The sequence below is a fragment of the Odocoileus virginianus genome, chromosome 29 (genome assembly GCF_023699985.2).
Source record: "Odocoileus virginianus isolate 20LAN1187 ecotype Illinois chromosome 29, Ovbor_1.2, whole genome shotgun sequence".
In the NCBI taxonomy this organism is placed as follows: Eukaryota; Metazoa; Chordata; class Mammalia; order Artiodactyla; family Cervidae; genus Odocoileus; species Odocoileus virginianus.
The window spans coordinates 15,916,374-15,936,780 of record NC_069702.1 but is presented as its reverse complement, the minus strand read 5'-3'; the positions used below and the strand labels follow the sequence as shown (position 1 = coordinate 15,936,780).

General features: G+C 38.4%; 1 protein-coding gene across 5 annotated transcripts in view; it reads left to right on the top strand.

Moving 5' to 3' along the window:
- ARHGAP24 (Rho GTPase activating protein 24) overlaps positions 1–20,407 on the top strand; it is a 545,723-nt gene that overhangs the window by 308,221 nt on the left and 217,095 nt on the right. Inside the window, exon 1 of one of the 5 annotated variants that reach the window (XM_020902098.2) lies at positions 11,766–11,962. The exons of 3 other annotated variants lie outside the window; for them this stretch is intronic. The gene's annotated coding sequence lies outside the window, so the exon portion shown is untranslated. Of the gene's footprint in view, positions 1–11,765; positions 11,992–20,407 lie in introns of those variants that run through there. One more of the 5 variants, XM_020902095.2, reaches the window with a different exon arrangement.

Here is a 20,407-nt window from a genome sequence, read left to right as displayed (position 1 = left end):
TAGGGTTGTCATAGCTTTTCTTCCAAAGAGCAAGTGTCTTTTCATTTCCTGGCTGCAATCACCATCTGCAGTGATTTTGGAGCCCCCAAAAAATAAAGTCTGTCACTGTTTCCATTGTTTCCCCATCTATTTGCCATGAAGGGATGGGACTGGGTGCCATGATCTTCGTTTCTGAATGTTGAGTTTTAAGCCAACGTTTTCACTCTCCTCTTTCACTTTTATCAAGAGGTCCTTTAGTTCCTCTTCACATTCTGCCATAAGGGTGGTGTCATCTGCATTTTCCCTGAGCAGTCTTGATTCCAGCTTGTACTTCATCCAGCCCAGAATTTTGCATGATGTACTCTGAATATAAGTTAAATAAGCAGGGTGACAATATACAGCCTTTGTGTACTCTTTTCCCAGTTTTGAACTAATCCATTCCATGTCTTGTTCTAACTGTTGCTTCTTGACCTGCATACAGATTTCTCAGAAGGCAGGTCAGGTGGTCTGTTATGCCCATCTGTTGAAGAATTTTCCACAGTTTGTTGTGATCCACACAGTCAAAGGCTTTAGCATAGTCAATGAAGCAGAAGTAGATGTTTATCTAGAATTTTCTTGCTTTTTCCATGATCTAATGGATATTTGCAATTTGATCTCTGGTTCCTCTGCCTTTCCTAAATCCAGCTTTAACATCTGGAAGTTCTCAGTTCACATACTGTTGAAGCCTCTCTTGGAGAATTTTGAGTATTAGTTTGCTAGCGTGTGATTGAGTGCAATTTTGTGGTAGTTTGAGCATTCTTTGGCATTGCCTTTCTTTGGGATTGGAATGAAAGCTGACCTTTTCCAATCCTGAGGCCACTGCTGAGTTTTCCAAATTTGCTGGCATATTGAGTGCAGCACTTTAACTGCATCATCTTCCAGGATTTGAAATAGCTCAGCTGGAATTCCATCACCTCCACTAGCTTTGTTCATAGTGATGCTTCCTAAGCCCCATTTGACTTCGCACTCCAGGATGTCTGGCTCTAGGTGAGTGATCACACCATTGTGGTTATCTAGGTCTTTAAGATCTTTTTTGTATAGTTCTTCTGTGTATTCTTGCCACCTTTTCTTAATATCTTCTGCTTCTGTTAGTTCTGTAGTGTTTCCTTTATTGAGCCCATCTTTGCATGAAGTATTCCCTTGGTATCTCTAATTTTCTTGAAGAGATCTCTAGTCTTTCCCATTCAATTGTTTTCCTCCATTTCTTTTCATTGATTATTAATAATCATTGATTACTTATATATATATAAGGAAATATGCTATTTATGCATTGGAAAGGAATCAAAATAATAAGGAAAGAGTCTGACTTCCTTGTATTTGTTGGCCTTGAATCTTGAGGTCCAATGTCAAAGAATTGATGGGCACTTTGTTTTTATAATTTTCTCAACCATGCTCATGTATCTAGGAACTTGTCAAGGACTACAGTGCAGGGAGGAGGCTTCTCTATTCATTTCCAACACTTTGTCTTGTAAATGTGGATTCATTCTTTCCTTGTCAAAAATGATAGTGTCAGGAAGCAACCCTACACTTCTGAGAAAAATCTGTTCTTCTGTATAAATTCAGTGGTTTGGGGGGCCCAAAGACGCTTAATATTTAAAAAATATCAAGCACTAGGTGGTTCAGCATTTTGTATCTGATGACTTTTCCCATAAGAAAATCCTCATAGTCCTCCTATTATACCCTAAAAAATAAAATGTTTCCCCACTGTCTATGTTTTTATTCTGGGAAATCTTAAAAAAAATCATAATTGTGGTTACCAGTGCAGTTGTTTCTTCAATAGCTGGCTGTTTTAGCATTTTTATGATGCAACAGAACTTCTCAGTCCTCATAGATGAATAAACCTTAAATAAATATAAAACATATGGGAGATAATTATCTCAGAGGATAGTCCAACTTCACATCTGAAGTAACCCCCAATGTACTCTAACTAAATCCTCTCATTTTTTAAACAGGAGAAAACTAAGCCACAGTGAAGTCAATTGTTTTGTCCAAGGTTGGAAACCTAATTAATCATGACTGATCTCTCCCTCCTGTCTGTACCTGAGAATGTTTGCTTCCTGTGCTGTATTCATCCTTCCTTTTGTCTAGCTTAGTAAGGAAATTTGTCTTATATAAGAAAGGATATTTTCATCTAAGGAAAAAGAAATCTAAAAGTGGGACAGGAGAGTGGATTGAGATTTGACTCAATTTGGTGTTATTAATATTGATTCTTTTATGGTTAATGCATTGAAAAATAAGGCATGTGCTTATTTTGAGACAATCAAAATAGCTCAGGGCACCCATCTAGACTAATATCTTTATATTTTATACCCAAAATATGTATGTGAATACATTACTTTTTATGGGATGCTAGATAATGGTCTCTCAGATGTTTAAGAATCCACCTGCAATGCAGGAGACCTGGGTTTGATCCCCAGGTTGGGAAGATCCCCTGGAGAAGCAAATGGCTACCTACAACAGTATTCTTGCCTAGAGAATTCCATGGACAGAGAAGTCTAGTGGGCTATAATCCATGGGGTTGCAAAGTTGGACACAACTGAACAACTAACACCACGGTTACTAGACACTGCATGCTTGCTGTCTGTGAGTCTCTTAAAATGAACTGGCATTTCTTATTGCTCCATATCATTTTTAATAAAATAAACTATGAAACTAAAAGGATTATTACATCTCAAATGGTTCAGTTGATCTGACTCTTATATGTGTATTTGAATACTTTGTCCAAGTTGTATAAAAAGTCTTTTTTTGCTGTTAATCTTGACTCACTTTAGGAGCCAGTTACTCTAAAACCAATGACCTCATTTTTTATAATATCATCATCTAAAAGACAGGTTTAATGCAAACCTCTAGGTGGGATGGTGTATATCCGGGTTTGTCTATAAGAGCCCTAGTTTTTATCTGCTATCCCACTGTAATTAATCAGTGCCTCTTTTTAATCTAAAGGAGTCAAGTTTTGGATAGTGAACTATATGGTTATCCTACCTGTAGTAGCTGCAAAATATGCTAGAGAAGGAATTCCCTCCTCCAACTTTAAGGCAAATCAGCATTTTTTTTCCTGTTTGAGCTGCCTGCCCCTTTCTGTTTTCAGTGTCTTAAGAGTTTTGCCTCTTCCCTTCCTAGATTCATTGAAGCTGATTTTTCTTTCAAACTGCATTCTACTCAAAACTCAGTATTTGACTTGATTGAACTAGGATATCTGCCAAGTCGACTTTCATTTTATTTTCAACTGGCTATCCTTCTATACAGTGTGAATAAATCTTTCAGGCTTTAAATGATTAGATTATCAAGAGGAATTTGATGAAGGGTTTGTGCTTTGCAGGGAGAAAAACATACAGTTTCATAGACACAATGCAAATACAATTGTTTGTGTGTTGTACGCTGTGCTTATTCACTCACCGACTTCCTGAAGCTCTTTGAGCTGTATCCCCCAGGCTATGTGTCCGTGGGATTTTTCAGGCAAGAATACCGGAATGGGTTGCCATTTCATTCTCTAGGGGATATTTCTGAACCAGGGGTTGAACCCATGTCTCCTGTATTTCCGGCGGGTTCTTTACCCTATTGAGCCATTGGGGAAGCCCATTGTTTGTGTTAAATCTCAAATCTGAACATGCTTACACCTAAAAAGTCTAAACAGTCTGCCTAAGGAATCTTTTAAGATCCTGCCAAATCATATTCCAGTCTCTTCAATCCTAGTCACCCAAGTTTAAAAGAGTGTCCAAAATCTATGATCTCCTAAAAGGGATGAACAATTCAGTGTAAAAAAATATGATATTGTAGCCATGGGAACATGAGTTCAAATTCTGCTATCACTCTTTTTAAGTGTGGTGCCTTGGCTTCCTAACCTGCAAATGGATAGAGTTTTATATAATAAGGATTTACATTTTCATGAACATCTTACACCATATACATTTTTCTGTAATGATTTTATGGACCTTTGGAAGTAAGTTTGTCTGTCCTTTATCTTTCTATCTATGTAATGATTTAAATATCTTTTGAGATCATCTGTCTTTCTGTCTCTCCAGACCATCACAACGTCTTATATTGATACAGTAGCATCCTCTTAAGTAGTCCTTGAGATCTCTTGTTCCTAAATTATTTTTCTACTTGGCTGTCTAAAAACAAAATAGCCCATGTTTAAATTCCTTTAGTAGCTACCCACGACCTTCAGGATAAAGCCTACATTCCTGACTCTGGCTTTTGCCTGTATTTCTTTCTGCATATTTTACCCACTACTGTATGTCATTCATTCCACCTTCCAGCTCTGTAGAACTACTTGAAGTGGCCCAAGTCTATCCTTATCTCCTGCCTGAAATGTTAGTCCTTTTCCTTTCCTTCTGCACTCAAAGTATTTCTTGGTTGCATCTCCTCAAGGAAGCCTTCTTTGGTCCTGTCCCTTCTTATAGTGTCATGTGTGTGCATGCTCAGTCGCTCCATCATGTGCAACTCTTTGAGACTCCATGGACTGTAGCCCACCAAGTTCCTCTCCCCATGAGATTTTCCAGGCAAGAACACTGGAGTGGGTTTCCATTTCCTTCTCCAGTAGATCTTCCTAACCCAGGGGTAGAACCAGCATCTCCTGCATTGGCAGCTGGATTATTTTTTAACTACTGAACCATCAGGGAAGCCCTCCATTATGTTCCCGTATAATTCAGTGTTAATTTCCCCAATAGTCAGTACCCTTCTTTCACCTCCAAGAGTCCCTATGTTGGATTTTGTATTTTTCTTTATACTCAAACATTACATTTTATATGAACTTAATAAATACAGGCTTCAATAAACTGAAGAAAATAACGAAGTAAAGAAAGGCAGAGAGACCTTATTTCCTAGAGAATTTTGTATTCTGGATACAGAAATATTTTCATCCCATGATATAACAAGGGATTATTATAGAGACCTCATCAATTCAGTTCAGTCGCTCCGTTGTGTCCGACTTTGGGACCCCATGAACTGCAGCACACCAGGCCTCCCTGTTTATCACCAACTCCTGGAGCTTGCTCAAACTCATGACCAATGAGTCAGTGATGCCATCCAACCATCTCATTCTCTCTCATCCTCTTCTCCTCCTGCCTTCAATCTTTCCTAGCAGCAGGGTCTTTTCCAATGAGTCAGTTCTTTGCATCAGATGGACAAAGTATTGGAGATTCAGCTTCAACATCAGTCCTTCCAATAAATATTCAGGACTGATCTCCTTTAGGATGGACTAGTTGGATCTCCTTGCAGTCCAAGGGACTCTCAAGAGTCTTCTCCAACATCACAGTTCAAAACCATCAATTCTTCAACACTCAGCTTTCTTTATGGTCCAGCTCTCACATTCATGCATGACTACAGGAGAAACCATAGCTTTGACTAGAAGGACTTTTGACGGAAAAGGATTGTCTCTGCTTTTTAATATGCTGTCTAGGTTGGTCATAGCTTTCTCCCAAGGAACAAGCGTCTTTTAATATCATGGCTGGAGTCACCATTTGCAGTGGTTTTGGAGCCCAAGAAAATAAAGTCTGTCACTGTTTGCATTGTTTCCCCATCTATTTGCCATGAAGTGATGGGACCAGATGCCAAGATCTTCGTTTTCTGAATGTTGAGTTTTAAGCCAGCTTCTTCACTCTCCTCTTTCACTTGCATCAAGAGGCTCTTTAGTTCCTCTTCACTTTCTGCCATAAGGGTGGTGTCATCTGCATATCTGAGGTTATTGATGTTTCTCCCGGCAATCTTGATTCCAGCCTGTGCTTCATTCAGTCTGGCATTTTGCATGATGTGCTCTGCATATAAGTTAAACAAGCAGGGTGACAATATGCAGCCTTGACTTTCTCCTTTTCCTATTTGGAACCAGTCTGTTGTTCCATGTCCAGTTCTAACTGTTGCTTCTTGACCTGCATGCAGATTTCTCAGGAGGCAAGTCAGGTGGTCTGGTATTCCCATTTGTTGAAGAATTTTCCACAGTTTATTGTGATTCACATAGTCAGAGGCTTTGGCATTTTCAATAGAGCAGAAGTACATGTTTTTCTGGAACTCTTGCTTTTTCTATGATCCAGTTGATGTTGGCAATTGATCTCTGCTTCCTCTGCCTTTTCTAAATCCAGCTTGAACATCTGGAAGTTCACGGTTCACATATTATTGAAGCGTGGTTTGGAGAATTTTGAGCACTACCTTGCTAACATGTGAGATGAATGCAATTGTGTGGTAGTTTGAACATTTTTTGGCATTGCCTTTCTTTGGAATTGGAATGTAAACTGACCTTTTCCAGTCCAATGGCATTGCTGAGTTTTGCAAATTTGCTGGCATATTGAGTGCAGCACTTTCACAGCATCATCTTTTAGGATTTGAAATAGCTCAACTGGAATTCCATCACCTGCACTAGCTTTGTTTGTAGTGATGCTTCCTAAAGCCCACTTGACTTCAGACTCCAGTATGAGAGACCTCATGACTTTTCACAAAACCTTGTCCATAGAAAGCAATAAAAAATATTTTTAGTTTTGATTTATTGACTAAATAAGTAGCACCTATGTATTTCAATTAATATTTAATCTTAGTACATAGGAAAAGGGCATTTTTTCCAACAATTATTTTATATGATGCTATTTTTCATTTAGTGGCAACAATGTTCCAGCAAAGGATTTTCTCTACATCATTGTGTCCTAGGGGACAACTGCTGTGGTGCTTGGGGAAAATCATTTTCTTCCTAAGAAAGAATCCCCCTCTGTTTGCCCACCATCACATTAGCACTTTTCTTTTTTAAAGAAAATTTTTTGTTGTGGGCCATTTTTTAAATTCATTGTTGAATTTGTTACAATATTACTTCTTTTTTATTAATTTATTTTTTTAACTTCTTTTTTATGGTTATTTCTGGGGGGGAGCCATGAGGCATGTGGGATCCTAGGTCCCCAGTCAGCAATTGAACCCACACCCCCTACATTGGAGGGCAAAGTCTTAACCACTGGACCATCAGGGAAGTTTCCCTTTCAGTACCTTTCTGATGTGACTGGACCCAGCGTGTGTTGAGCCAGTTGCATCATCCCACAGCGCACCTGAGCCCCAGGACCTCAGAGACTGACTCACTAGAACAGGTAATTAGGAAGCAGTAGGACAGGAGATGGGGGCAATCCAATTTACAGCTCACTGGAGGGCTCTGAATCAGTGTGGAGGAGGACTGAGATGGTGGATGAGATTATCTGTGAGCTCACCTCTCTAAAATTACTTAGTCTTCCCCCTTTTCATTTAGAAAACATATGTTGTGAATGCAAAGATTTAGCTTCTTCTCCTGAAGAGTTGGCAGCTGAGAGTAGTTTCTCGAAACCACCTGGAAAGGATAAAATTTGTTGTCGGATATCTGCTGTTTAAATAAAGGTAGTTACTGTAGAGTTTAGGATACAAAGGAAATATCCGGAAGCTCTCAGGCCCTTGTAGCAAATATAATCCCATACCTAGTTCGGTGCATGTATCCATAAAGGATATTCTGGCAAGTCAAAGGTATACTCTGGCCTTTGTGTTAGGAAAATTTAAGGGCTTAGAGTCCCCTTGTGTAGGTACAGTTACATACCTAGTGTCCAACGGGGGCTCTTTATTTCTGGGATGCCTAGCTGCTGAGCCACGAGGAGATTTGCAGGGTTCCATCAGTTGTAAAGATGGGTTAGTCTTTGCCCTCATGCTTGTGGACTTAGGTTAGATGCTTGTTGACTGAAGGGTAGGAGCCCAGGTGGGACTGTAAATAGTTCATTCAAGAAATGTTGATCAAAGACCTCTTTTATAGTCGGCACTGTTCTGAACACTGGGAATGATGAGTTTTAAAAGAGCCTAAACCTTATCTTTCTGATCTTCTTTGTAACTTCTGATGCATTTCTGATAATATTTTATAATTAAATTTATAAAACTTATTCTATTTGTTTTAAATCAGATGATAATTGCTTCACAACATATTGTTTGTTTCTGCCAGACAGCAACTCGAATCAATCATAGCTATATACATGTGTGTATATATATATATATATATATATATACACACACACACATAACTTTGTATATGTGTATATATATATATTCCCTCCCTCTTGAGCCTTATCCCCACCCATCTGGGTCATCACAGAGCACCAGGCTGTGCTCCCTGCATTATATAACAGCTTATTCTAAAAGAGATACAGTGAACATATTTAAACTAATTGAATGAGTGAATAACTAAAAAAGAACCGAAGATAATTTTGGATAGTGGTAAGTGCTGTGAAGAAAAACCAAAATAGGGAAATGAGGTAGAGAGAGTGTGTGTATGTGGTCGGGAGGATGGTTAACCAGAGTGGTCAGGATGTTCTTTTTCTGGAAAGAAAGCATTTAAAATGAGCTCTGAATGCTGAGAAGAGGGTAGTTCTGTGAAGATATGAGGGAGACACTTTCTAGACAAATGGAACAGCATTTAGGAAAGTAGGAAAGATAAATGGGGGCAAAATGGTGAAGAGCCTAGGAAGCTGTGGCTAGCATTTGGATTTATACTGAGGGCCATAGGAAACCATGGCAGAGATGAAGCAAGGAGTAATGGCAAATGATTGAACAGTGTGAACCAGAGGATAATGGGAAACTGAAAGGAATGAAGGAGAGGGATGATGGGAACCCGTTGGATGATATAAAGCGGGAGATGATAGAAACCAACAGAGGAGATGACGAAGGGAATGGTGACTCTAGCTGCTGTGAGGAGACTGGACTGTGAATGGAGAAGGCAACGTAGCAAGCAGGAGCTTGAACTAGTTTAAGAGAGTTGATGCTTGAGATTTTTATGTGCTTCAGTCCCCTGGGACTGTTAAAAATGTCCACCTATGAAAACTCTTACCAAACACAAAATAATCTAACAGCTGTTCCCGTGATCACTTCCCTTCCCTGCTATCACAAAACTGCTCTCTGGGATTCTTTGGTGCAAACCTTCTTCTAGTGTTACTGTAAACCTAAAAATTGAGAGGAGGAGACCGAGAGTTTGAGAACTGCGATGGCCTTGCCTGGGTTCATACAGTCTGCCCTGGAGTTCACCTCTGATCTAAGTGCTACTCCCATCAGGGGAATTCAGCGCCATAGATTCCATCTTCATAACACAGTAATTCTTCCCTCTAAACTTACCTAAGGATTCTGAAATTCAGAGCATGCCCAGAGTGAGGGCAACTTGCAGTATGTCCAAGGGACCTAAATATAAAGAGATAGGATTTTTAAGATGATTGTATACCACTGTGTTATTTTAGATCGTGCTGAATTTCACATATTGACAGCAATTGCTTCCCTTTCAGTGGGGAGAAAGGAACAGGGTTATGAATTACAAAGTAAGTTTGAGGGCCAATTTCCTGTTGCTTGCACTGGTCACCAAAATTGCTGGTTCTTTCTCTGTTTACCCTATTTTGAGAGACTTTGGTTCCTGAAGTCAGTACCTATAATCTATTGTCTGTGGCTCAGCCCACTTCTGCTCTAAACAGCCTGATGGTACCTGACTTCTCTCTACACCTTTTTTTTTCCCGAGTCTGCTCAGCAGCCCTGACTCACCCTGACGTCAGTCATTCCATCTCTGTGTTTCCTCACAGCCTACTTCTCTTTCAAGGTTTTACTCACACTTCCTTCCTGCCCCTTCTAACATCCAAAAGGCCAAGTGTTCAAATAAAGAGTAAAAGCTTAAGAAGTAAAGGAAAAAATATGGAAAAATTTTTAGTAAACCCAAGGAATAAACATCTGTGTGTCAAACTCTTGTCATATTTGACATACTAGTGTTAGGTATAAATGTAGATTAGATGTTAATGTCTGTGGGGTTTTCATTTTCTTAGAGCTCAGTCAAGCAAGATTAATTAAGAACAAAAGGAAAATAGGATCATGCCATTGTGTCAAGAAGCACAGAGTATGTTTTACAAGATTTCTTTCTCAGCATTTACATTTTCTGAATATCAACTATTTATTTGTCAGGGTTGGAAAACGTATATGGTATGTGTTACTCAACACTTTGGAAAATGTCTTGAAAAATCTAATCCAATTTTCATTTTGAAAAGAATACTTTCACAATTATTTGTTCACAATTGCATTGCTTTCTGCCAAAGACCAGGACAAGCATAGATAAATGGAATCTTGAAAGTAGACAAGAAATATCAAAGCCAAACAGTGAATTTCTGAGTTAAGGAATGAAAAAGTTTAAAAATGGTCTTTAATGATCTGAGTAATTTAGTTAATTGTGTCTTTGAGTCATAGCGTGTAAAGTCGATTTGACATTAATATTTTAAGGAGTCACATCAGATAGAAAGATCAGTAGTGACCAGAGCAATTTTAGCCTGGGCCACTTCATATTTTGGCATATCTGACCCTAGGATGGATGTTTTTGAGAGTGAACAACTCAATAGGTAGAATGTAAGTAAATGTTAGGCATATGGTTAATGTATGGGAATGAAGAAAAACATGCTATAGAAAATTGGCCTTACTTCCCATCTAAACCCTTTGATTTTATTTGAAAATTGTGCACTTCTCTGAAAAAGCTATTGCTTGTCAGTTATTATATTCCACAAGGGAAGGATGAGGTAGGTTTATAAATATTCAATTAATATTTTTAATAAGTGAATGAATGAATGTATTTCAGAAAGGAAACTTTAAAAAAATTATAATAAAGAAATCATCCCTTCAGCTCAAGAAAAATAATTTCTCATATATAAGTAGGAAAAGTGATGTGACAGATACTAAATAAAAATTATTGTGATGTTTATCTCACATTTAACAAAATATATAAAAAGTCATAGTCAAGAATAGCAAACTTCCCTGGCGGTCCAGTGGTTAAGAATTCATCTTCCAGTGTAGAGTATGCTGGTTTGATCCCTGGTTGGGGAGGTAAGATCCTGCATGCCTCATGGCCAAAAACATAAAAAAAGAAGCAATATTGTAACAAATTCAATAAAGACTTTAAAAATGGTCCCCATTAAAAAAATCTTTTAAAAAAGTGATTAAAAAATAAACTTGTATATGTGGTGAAATTTTTTTTTGACAATTTAGAAGCAGAGATTTTTGGTGGTAATAATGTATTTCTGATTCAAAAGCCAAGTAACTACCACGGATACTGGGCAGGAAACTGAATACTTACTCTAACAAGTCACAGCTCCGCCCCTTCAGAAGGAGTCCTCTGTAAGGACTAAGAGATAGCCATCCATACCCCCTGAAAAATGGCAACTCCTGAGACATAAAAAATATTCTGGAAAATCAACAGAGGAAAATATTATTTCCTGAATATAAAAGAAATTAGACATTAGAGAGATGTTCAGTATTAAGGACTGTGAAGTGAAGGGAAATGTTTTTTCCTGAGAACAGGTGGTTCTGACATTGTAATTGTATTACTTGTCCCTGCCAGCGTGTGGGTATTCTACAAGGATGCAGAGGAAAAAAGTAAACTATTTACCCTCAGGTACAATAGTGTAATAGAAAAAGCCTTGAACTAGGAGTTGTGAAATCTGATAACTATTCTTAGCTGATGCAAATGAGCTTTGTGAGTGACCTTGCACAAATCATATTTTCTCTAGGCATCACTTTCATTATTTACGAAGTGAAGGCATTGGGCTAAATTATATTTAAGATCCTGATGTGCTTTCTATGGTTCTCATTTTTAATCCCCCCCCTCCTTTTTTTTGTCTATTTCTAAATGCTCAAATACTACATTATTTAAGGTATATTTCCTGGCAGTTTTTTTTTTTTTTTTTTCTTCCCTCTCTGTCTCTTTCTTCAATATATGGGATAGGAGGATACTGACTAAGTCTGAGGGGAAGGAGGAAGAAGATTTGCTACAGGAAGGATTTCTGTCCCCCTCTACAAGGAAACTTAAATACAGCTACCACCGCTTTGAAAGGAATGGTTTATGTCCCAACAGCACTTTCCAGACAAGCTCTGTACTTTTTTGCCAACAGAATTAACTTTAAACTGAAGTCAGTAGACAGTTAAGCAAGAGTCGACACTGGAAACAGCTGTGAGTAGACCAGACCAGTTACTTATAAGGTACTGTTTTTTAACTCATAGAAATCTCCTTCAAGGTTCATTTCTTTCAGGCACAAGAATTCTGTGGTCATCTGACCTTTTTCTCCCACTTTGCCTCTATTCTGAGAGAAAACACACTCTTAAAATATCTTAGCCCTTGAGTGTTTCAGTCTTGTTTTGTAGCTGTTGTTGGTTGAAGCTGCTAAGTTTTGTTTTGCTTTTAGGAAACTAATAATTGTTGTTATTTTATATTGAATCTTAGTTTAGTTTTTCCTTTGTTGACTCTTGTCATGGGTGGCTTTTATGTTTTGTTGTTCAGGTTGAATAAAGCAGGATATGCTTTAATATTACAGAATGTACAGAATGCTCTTGACTTGGGGAAGCAGGGCAGAGATTGGTTAATGCATCGTCAGTTTGAAGTACAGAACCTATAGAGTCAGTCAGAGAAGGGGACCAGCATAGGGCAAGCCCCAGGCCCTATAACTGTCTGGGTCAAGACTCCCTGCCTTCATCACAGCTTGGTGGATCTGACCTGGAAAACATGAGTTTTTAAACTGGAGTTTTATCTTTAGTTTGTTGCTATACTTGTTCATTTTAACCCTTCCTTCCCTTGATCCCCATTTAGTTTTACAATTCTGGTAAACTTGCTTTTTTTTTTTAATTTTTGGATGAAGTTTATCTTATTAAGTTCATCCACCTTAAAGGGACAGCATTTCTAAGAGTGATGTTTGCTGCAAGAATTCAAATCACTGAGCTCTGAAGGGGTTTTCAGAGCAGAGCAGGAGTAGCCCACCTGGTTGTGGAGTGGACAGATAAGACCCCATGTACCACTGTCATCTGAGATGGCCCTCTTGCCCAGAGGCCTGGTTAGCTAATACTATATATAGTATTTGCTGCTGGTCAATAAACAAGTTACGGAGAACTAAGGAGTTCTCTATCTATGGGCTTTCCAGAAACAGAAGCTTAGAAGTTTACTACTGAAAACTCCAAAAAGTTTAGAGAAAATTTAGCCACTTTTTGGAGAGTTATCTTTCTGAAATCTACTCTAATAATATGTGTGTGCTCAGTTGTGTCTGAATCTTTGCAACCCCATGGACTGTAGCCTGCCAGGCTCCTCTGTTCATGGGATCTCCCAGGCAAGAATACTGGAATGGGTTGCCATTTCCTCCTCCAGGGGATCTTCCCAACCCAGGGATCGAACCCAGGTCTCCTGCATTGGCAGGCGGATTCTTTACCACTGAGCCACCTGGGAAGCCTTAGATATTTTACTGTCTCTCTGAAGAGGACTGAATTCAATTTAAAGTTTTGTGAATTTCTCAGTATTCTCTTCATGAATACACATCATAGACTTATTCTATAACATAATAATACTTGGGGGGGGGCTATTCTGTGGTGTGTAAGGCGATCCTTCTTACATCATAAAGTCACATAATTACTGTGCCCTAAAAAAATTGTATTATTTGTATGGGACTTTTTTTTCCCTTGTGTTCATCATCTATATGGAGCTGTGATTTCTTTACCTGCTGCTGTGGAGAATTTGTATTCCTCTAATAACTCTCTTCAGCTTCAACCATCTCTTTGTAATGATCATTTCATTTGTGCAGTGCACAAGAAAACCAGAAAACAAGCAAGTTTATATAAAAAAATATGGAAGGAATGAGAGACTATAACTTTATTCAAAGACCCAAGAGACTCTTTTATGAGGAAAGTGCAGAGCCAAAGTGCAGAGACATAGTGACATCTATTTTAGGTGCTTAGGAGGCTTTTGGTTTGTGTCCAGATTCTTAGTTGTGTTCTGTAGTAGAAGTTGGCATGGAAGTGGCTCTGGGATAACTACCTCATTCCTACATCAGATACAGAAAGTGCTGTTTGTTCTCCCTTTTACGCAATCACTGGAGGCCTGTGTCAAGGAATCAGTGACTAACCAATTTCAAGAGGGCTATAACATTAATTCGTATTAATCAAATACTGGGCTTCCCAGGTGGCACAGTGGTAAAGAATCTGCCTGCCATGCAGGAGATAAGGAGATGAGAGTTTGATCCCTGGATTGGGAAGATCCCCTGGAGAAGGAAATGGAAATCCACTCCAACATTCTAACCTGGAGAATTCCATGGACAGAGGAGCCTGGCAGGTTACAGTCCATCCATAGGGTCACAAAGAGTTGGACACAACTGAGCATGCATGAGTGGACAAAGTACATTATTTTAGCCCCATTCACACATATGCTATTCACATGCATATGTGTCTGAGAACTAGGACAATACTGCTTGGTAGAAAAGAGAGAAAAGGAAAAATGATCATTGTCTTCAAAGCTATGCAGTTCTTCTGTGTGCTGATGAAACTTTAGGGAAAAAACAGGAATGTAAGGCTAATTGTCTTCATTATACCTTGGTTTTTTTAAACTGCATCTTTCTCTTATTTGCAGCTTTTTCTAAGCTGAAAATACCATAAAACATTGAAGTTAGTAGCTGAATATATGTTTTCTTATCTTCCCACATTTTTTATGTGGTGCATTTCAGAGCAAAATGGATCACTGGTTTCTCAATGATCTTGATCATTAATTCTGTTTGACACAAGAAAGAAATTAAAACTGGATATTTTAGACAATACATGAAGCTATAAATTGAGTCCAGGGTAGTTCTACATTCCAGCTTTAATAAGAATCCACTGCTAATTCCTTGATCACAGAGCTTTATAAAGAATTATGCTGGGAGGTCTTTTGTATTAAAGACCCTTTTCAAACTGAAACATTTTTTTAAAAAAAACAGGTTTCACCTAGTCACTGTGGAAATTGGTCCTAGGTGTAAAAACATTTTGTGATGTACATGACAAACTTTCTGTTTGAAACAATGAACTAGGGACTATCTTTTGTTTGCAACAGGGAAGTTAGGGTCTGCATAAATGTAGAAACACTATATAAAAAGTAAAAATTTTGCTTATTTTTGCCCCCTACTTTCAGTTAAATGGCATGAGTTATTTTCAAATGGAAAGGATACTATGTTAAGTCAGTTCAGTAAAACTTTTCTCTACTTGACTATTTCAGGTTATTTAAAATTTAATTTTCACATTCATACCTAATTAGAAAATTTGACGCATGATGTATGTTTTAGGTGAGAACTGTATTACCACAACACCTAAACTTTAAATCACTGAAAACTCAATGTCATTAAATACACACTTGGGAAGGTTTCTATTTAGAAAATGACTTTTAAAACTAGTAAAGAAAGGAAAATCTGCAGTAAATTAACATGTGACAGTGTTCACTGATAATGCCTTATGTGTCTGCCTGCATGCCCAGTTGTATCCGACTCTTTGCAACGTCTGGACTGTAGCCCACCAGGCTCCTCTGTCCATGGGATTCTCCAGGCAACACTACTGGAGTGGGTTGCCGTTTCCTGCTCCAGGGGATCTTCCTGACCCAGGAATCAAACCTGTGTCTTCTGAGTCTCCTGCACTGGGAGGCAGATTCTTTACCACTGTGCCGCCTGGGAAGCCCACAGTGCCTTATAAGGATCCTTTTTTCTTAGCACGGCCTTGTGAGAATTCTCCAGAAGTCTTCAGAAGCTAGCCCCTCTAGCTTCTTGAATTCAGTGAATTCTTGCTTCTTGAATTCAGTGAATTCTAGCTTCTTGGATTCATTGACTTCTAGCTTCTTGGATTCATTGAATTCTTGCTTCTCGAGTTCACTGAATTCTTGCTTCTGGAGTTCACTGAATTCTTGCTTCTGGAGTTCACTGAATTCAGGCTTCTTGAGTTCACTGAATTCTGACTCCTTGAATTCACTGAATTCTGGCTTCTTGAATTCACTGAATTCTGGCTTCTTGAATTCATTGAATTCTAGCTTCTTGAATTCATTGAATTCTTGAACTAGAATTCAGTGAGCAAGGTGTATGCTTTCCAAGGGGTTGTCAAGCTTAATGCTATAGAATATGACCTAGAGAGAGAAGCTACTGATATTTCTTCAACTGGTGTACAGAGAGATAATTGATTTGTTCTGATAAAAATCTGCATTTAGCTTATTTTCAATTGCGGCCTCTCAGGAAAGAAAAGATGCTCAAACCACTGAACTATATCCTTATATACTGGCCTTTTTTTATGAAGTAAGTCGATACTTCTGGACAATTGAAGAGGTGATGTGGTTAAAGACTGAGATCCTTTTGGTACATTTTAGTGCCATAAGTGGCTTCCCAGGCGGCTCAACAGGTAAAGAACCTGCCTGCAATGCAGGAGACACAGTTGACGTGGGTTCGATCCCTGGGTTGGGAAGATCCCCTGGAGAAGGAAATGACAATCCACTCCAGTATTCTTGCCTGGGAAATCTCATGGATAGAGGAGCCTGGCAGGCTGCATTCCATGGGGTCGAAAAGAGTTGGACATAACTGAGCAGCAGCAGATCAAATGTTTGCTAAGTGAATATAAGTTAAAAGGTTGTTAACAAATAAATGATCCAAAAACCATGCATGTTTTACTTCATATTTTATGATCAAAGTGTTTGAAAATTTCATTATATAATGCCATTTAACAAATTATGAAATTTCTGTTAACAAAGAGTAATTTGGAACTGTAAATTGCTATGAAGAAACAGCACCAGGTGCCTATTGTCAATAAGAATTTAGAAAGTAGAGTTGGAGGACATGGAGGTATCAGCCATTTTCCGATACCCCTTTTTGGTTGGTTGATTTTGCTGAAGGCATTGTGGAATTGATAATACATTTGCTACAAAAAGATGCTGTTAGCATTTGACTATATTAATAGTTGAGGGGGATGGATACCTAAGAATAAATGAAAATGGCTGAGACTAAGACAATTTTACAAGCCAAATGTTATTTTGGTAAACTTTAAAAAAAATAAAGATTAGATAAGTTACAAAGATCTAGATAAATACTGACATCTTTCCAAATAACAAGAAAATAATAATAATTCTGAGGGGCAGTCTTCATTTGTCTGTATCTTCAATCTCCAACCTACTTGGTTTTGAATATGTTTAATATCAAGCATATCTTCTGTAGTCCTTCTCCAGAGTATGGGGCTAGTCCATCAGGAAAGTTGGCACCCATAGGTCCTCCTCCCCACTTGAGAACATTTTAAGTAGAGTTGAGTACAATGGAAATGAAAGCAACTTTCCTGTAAACCTCAAATGTAAAATACCGTTCGTAACTCACAAGGGAGCTATTACGAGAATTATAAAGAGAATGATAATATAAAAGGAAAATAAATTGTCACCAATTTCACTCTCTAATAGAGTAATTTCTATTGTTAGATTTCCTTCTGTATATGTGTACATAATATGGTACCAATATTTTGTTTCACCTTATTTTTACAAAATTGGCTTCACACTGCAAATTTGGATTCCACCTTTTTCATGTAACATTTTATTGGCAACTTTTTCTATATCTTCAGAACACCTTGGAAAACAAATAATTGACAAGGGTATAATCCTCTATTCTATGACTATACCATAAATACACCCCTCCCCCACTGTTAGGGACCTGCATTGCTTCAGTGTGTTCTGTGATAAATAAAATAAGAAGAAGCAGTGATCTACATATGACTTTTCTGTTCATTTGGTTCTTTTAGAGCTGTGATGACTTAGAAATGAGCAAGTCTAAATCCTTCGTTTTACAGATTAGGGGAACTAAGTCCGGAAACATTACTCATTTAGCATCCAGGCTTCCGGCTTTCAGTCTAATTTCTATCTTCATCCAGAAGAAGTAATGACTGGATGATAAATTTATTCAGGGGCAAGAGGTGAAAGCATAATTTCCTTCTGTCTGAGTAAGAGGTCAACCATGTACCCTATTCTCTGAAAATCCTCAGGGAACGGAAGCGTTCTCATACTAAAGAAAGAACTCAAAATTCCATGCCCGAAGTCTTTATTACACAAGGGGTGATAAACATATAACAGCTATGGGAACATTTTTAAATAGCTGTCGTTTTGTTAATGAGTATTTGCTGAAGCATTTCCTGGGCCACTGCTGTTTATGGAACTTTTAAACAAAACATTTATGAAGATGAAACCAGGCTTTGCTTCATAAATTATGTCCTTTTACCTGCTCTTTTGATCTTCCTCAGGGTACAACCAATGTTCAGGCCTCTGTCACACCGAACAAACACGCTCAGCTTTCTCAACCAAGTTTTCTCTTTTTGGTGCCAAGAAAAATTTGTATTTTCTGTTTTTGCTTCCTCGCCTCCCTCTGATTCTATAACTCTTTGCAATTGGGCATTTATTTCTATCACAATACTGAAAATGTCTCTCAGAGGTTGCTAATGATGGCTGACTTCATGGTTAAATCCAACAGCTTCTTATCTTTGTGCCCACTTCTGCCTTGCTACCGTTTCTACTATTTACCTTTTCTCTCCTGGGGTGTTAGGGATCTGATACTGGCCTGTACTTCCATCCCTTTTTTCTTCACTCTCTTCAGAGGTCTCCCATCTTCTTGCCACTTCCTGGCTCTGTGTTTTATTGTTTGATTTCCCCCTATTATACTTTCTTCCTCAGAGGACTGCATCCAGTCTCAAGGCTTCAACTTAAAGCCCAATCTGGAGATCAGGTCAGCAAGATCTCTTCCAGCTCATACTTTGTACAAGTCGTTTTAAAGGCCCCCTTCCTCTGGATTCACAATGCTTTGTCTTGGCAGAGAACTAGGTGCCTGTCTATATGACATCTTCACTCCTAGCCAGTGACAGATGGGCCTATAGGCATGTTGGCTAATATAAGCAAAATGGCCATAATATTTCCTTTTACTTGGAGCTATCTAGGATGAGGGTTGGTAAACTACAGTCCATAGGCCAAATCTGGCCCTCTGCCTGTTCTCATAAAGTTTTCTTGGAACATAGCCATGCCATTTCACTTACATATTGTTTCTTAAGTAGTTGCCCTGCTAGTCAGAGCCCCCTATACAATGTCTGTCTCGGGTATTCTAGTGTTCGAACTCAATGTCTTTCCTCCATTCAAATGAGTCCTTCATCTTTATCTTCTTCCTCACTTCCTATACAGCCAGGTGATGGTGATTGCAGTATTCAAAAATATGTATTCTCAGCATTTTTTTTCTCTTTGTTCTCATGGCCACCATCTTCTTCAGAATTTAATTATTTCTTCAGTCCTCTACCATTCTAATCCACACCATTGGCAATTTAAAGGAGATATCTATATATAGTCTTCCCCCCAACTAATTTTTCAGTGACTTCTTAGTAGAAGATGCTATGGAGTTGAATTTCAGGATTCCCAGCTCTGGTATACTTTACATGTACTATGCAACCTACTTAATATTTCTAAGCTATCATTTTCTCATATAAAATAAGAGTTCTAATAATGACTAACATGTATGTTCTAGCTAGTGCTCTATACACTTCTCATGCACTCCTTCCTTCATTTCCTATTCAAAAGAGCAAATTTTATTAGATTTATATTGAACATTCTTAAAAGGTGAAATCCAATTAATCTTAAAGAGACTAGTTTATTTATTCTTCTTGAGTTCATTTGGCTTTATGAAGAAGCCTACGCTAAAGTTGGAAAAGAAAGACCCTGATGCTGAGAAAGATTGAGGCCACGAGGAGAAGGGGACAACAGAGGATGAGATGGTCTAATGGCATCACCGACTCAATGGGCTTGAGTTTGAGCAGACTCCGGGAGATAGTGAAGGGCAGGGAAGCCTAGGCCATGGTGTCACAAAGAGTCAGACACAACTGTGACTGCACAACAGTCCAACGCTGAAGTCAAACCCAAAAAACACCAATGACCTTAGTCTAATTGCAAGTGATGATGAGTATTTCATTTTGCTTTGAGACAAAGCATTCTGGCCTCATTTTTTTTTCTTTTAAGAAAGGAGAGCAAGAAAAGTCAAACAATTATTTTTCCCTTCTTGATAACTATAAGCTACATGGTGCCAATAGATACTTTTATATTGCTATGTGGTTTTCTTTATTCTCTACAACTCAACTCAGGATTTTTGATAATAAATTTCCTGCCTCGTTTGCATCAGCTCAGTTCAATTCAGTCGCTCAGTCATGTCTGACTCTTTGCGACCCCATGGACTGCAGCACACCAGGCTTCCCTCTCCATCACCAACTCCCGGAGCCTACTCAAATTCATGTCCATCACATCGATGATACCATCCAACCATCTCATCCTTTTTCAGTCTCCTCTTTCACTTTCATCAAAAGGCTCTTTAGTTCTTCTTCACTTTCTTCCATAAGGGTGGTGTCATCTGTGTATCTGAGGTTATTGATATTTCTCCCGGCAATCTTGATTTCAACTTATGCTTCATCCAGCCTGGCATTTCACATGATGTACTCTGCATATAAGTTAAATAAGCAGGGTGACAATATACAGACTTGATGTACTCCTTTCCCGATTTGGAAAGGAGTTGTTCCGTGTCCAGTTCTAACTGTTGCTTCTTAACCTGCATACAGATTTCGCAGGAGACAGGTCAGGTGG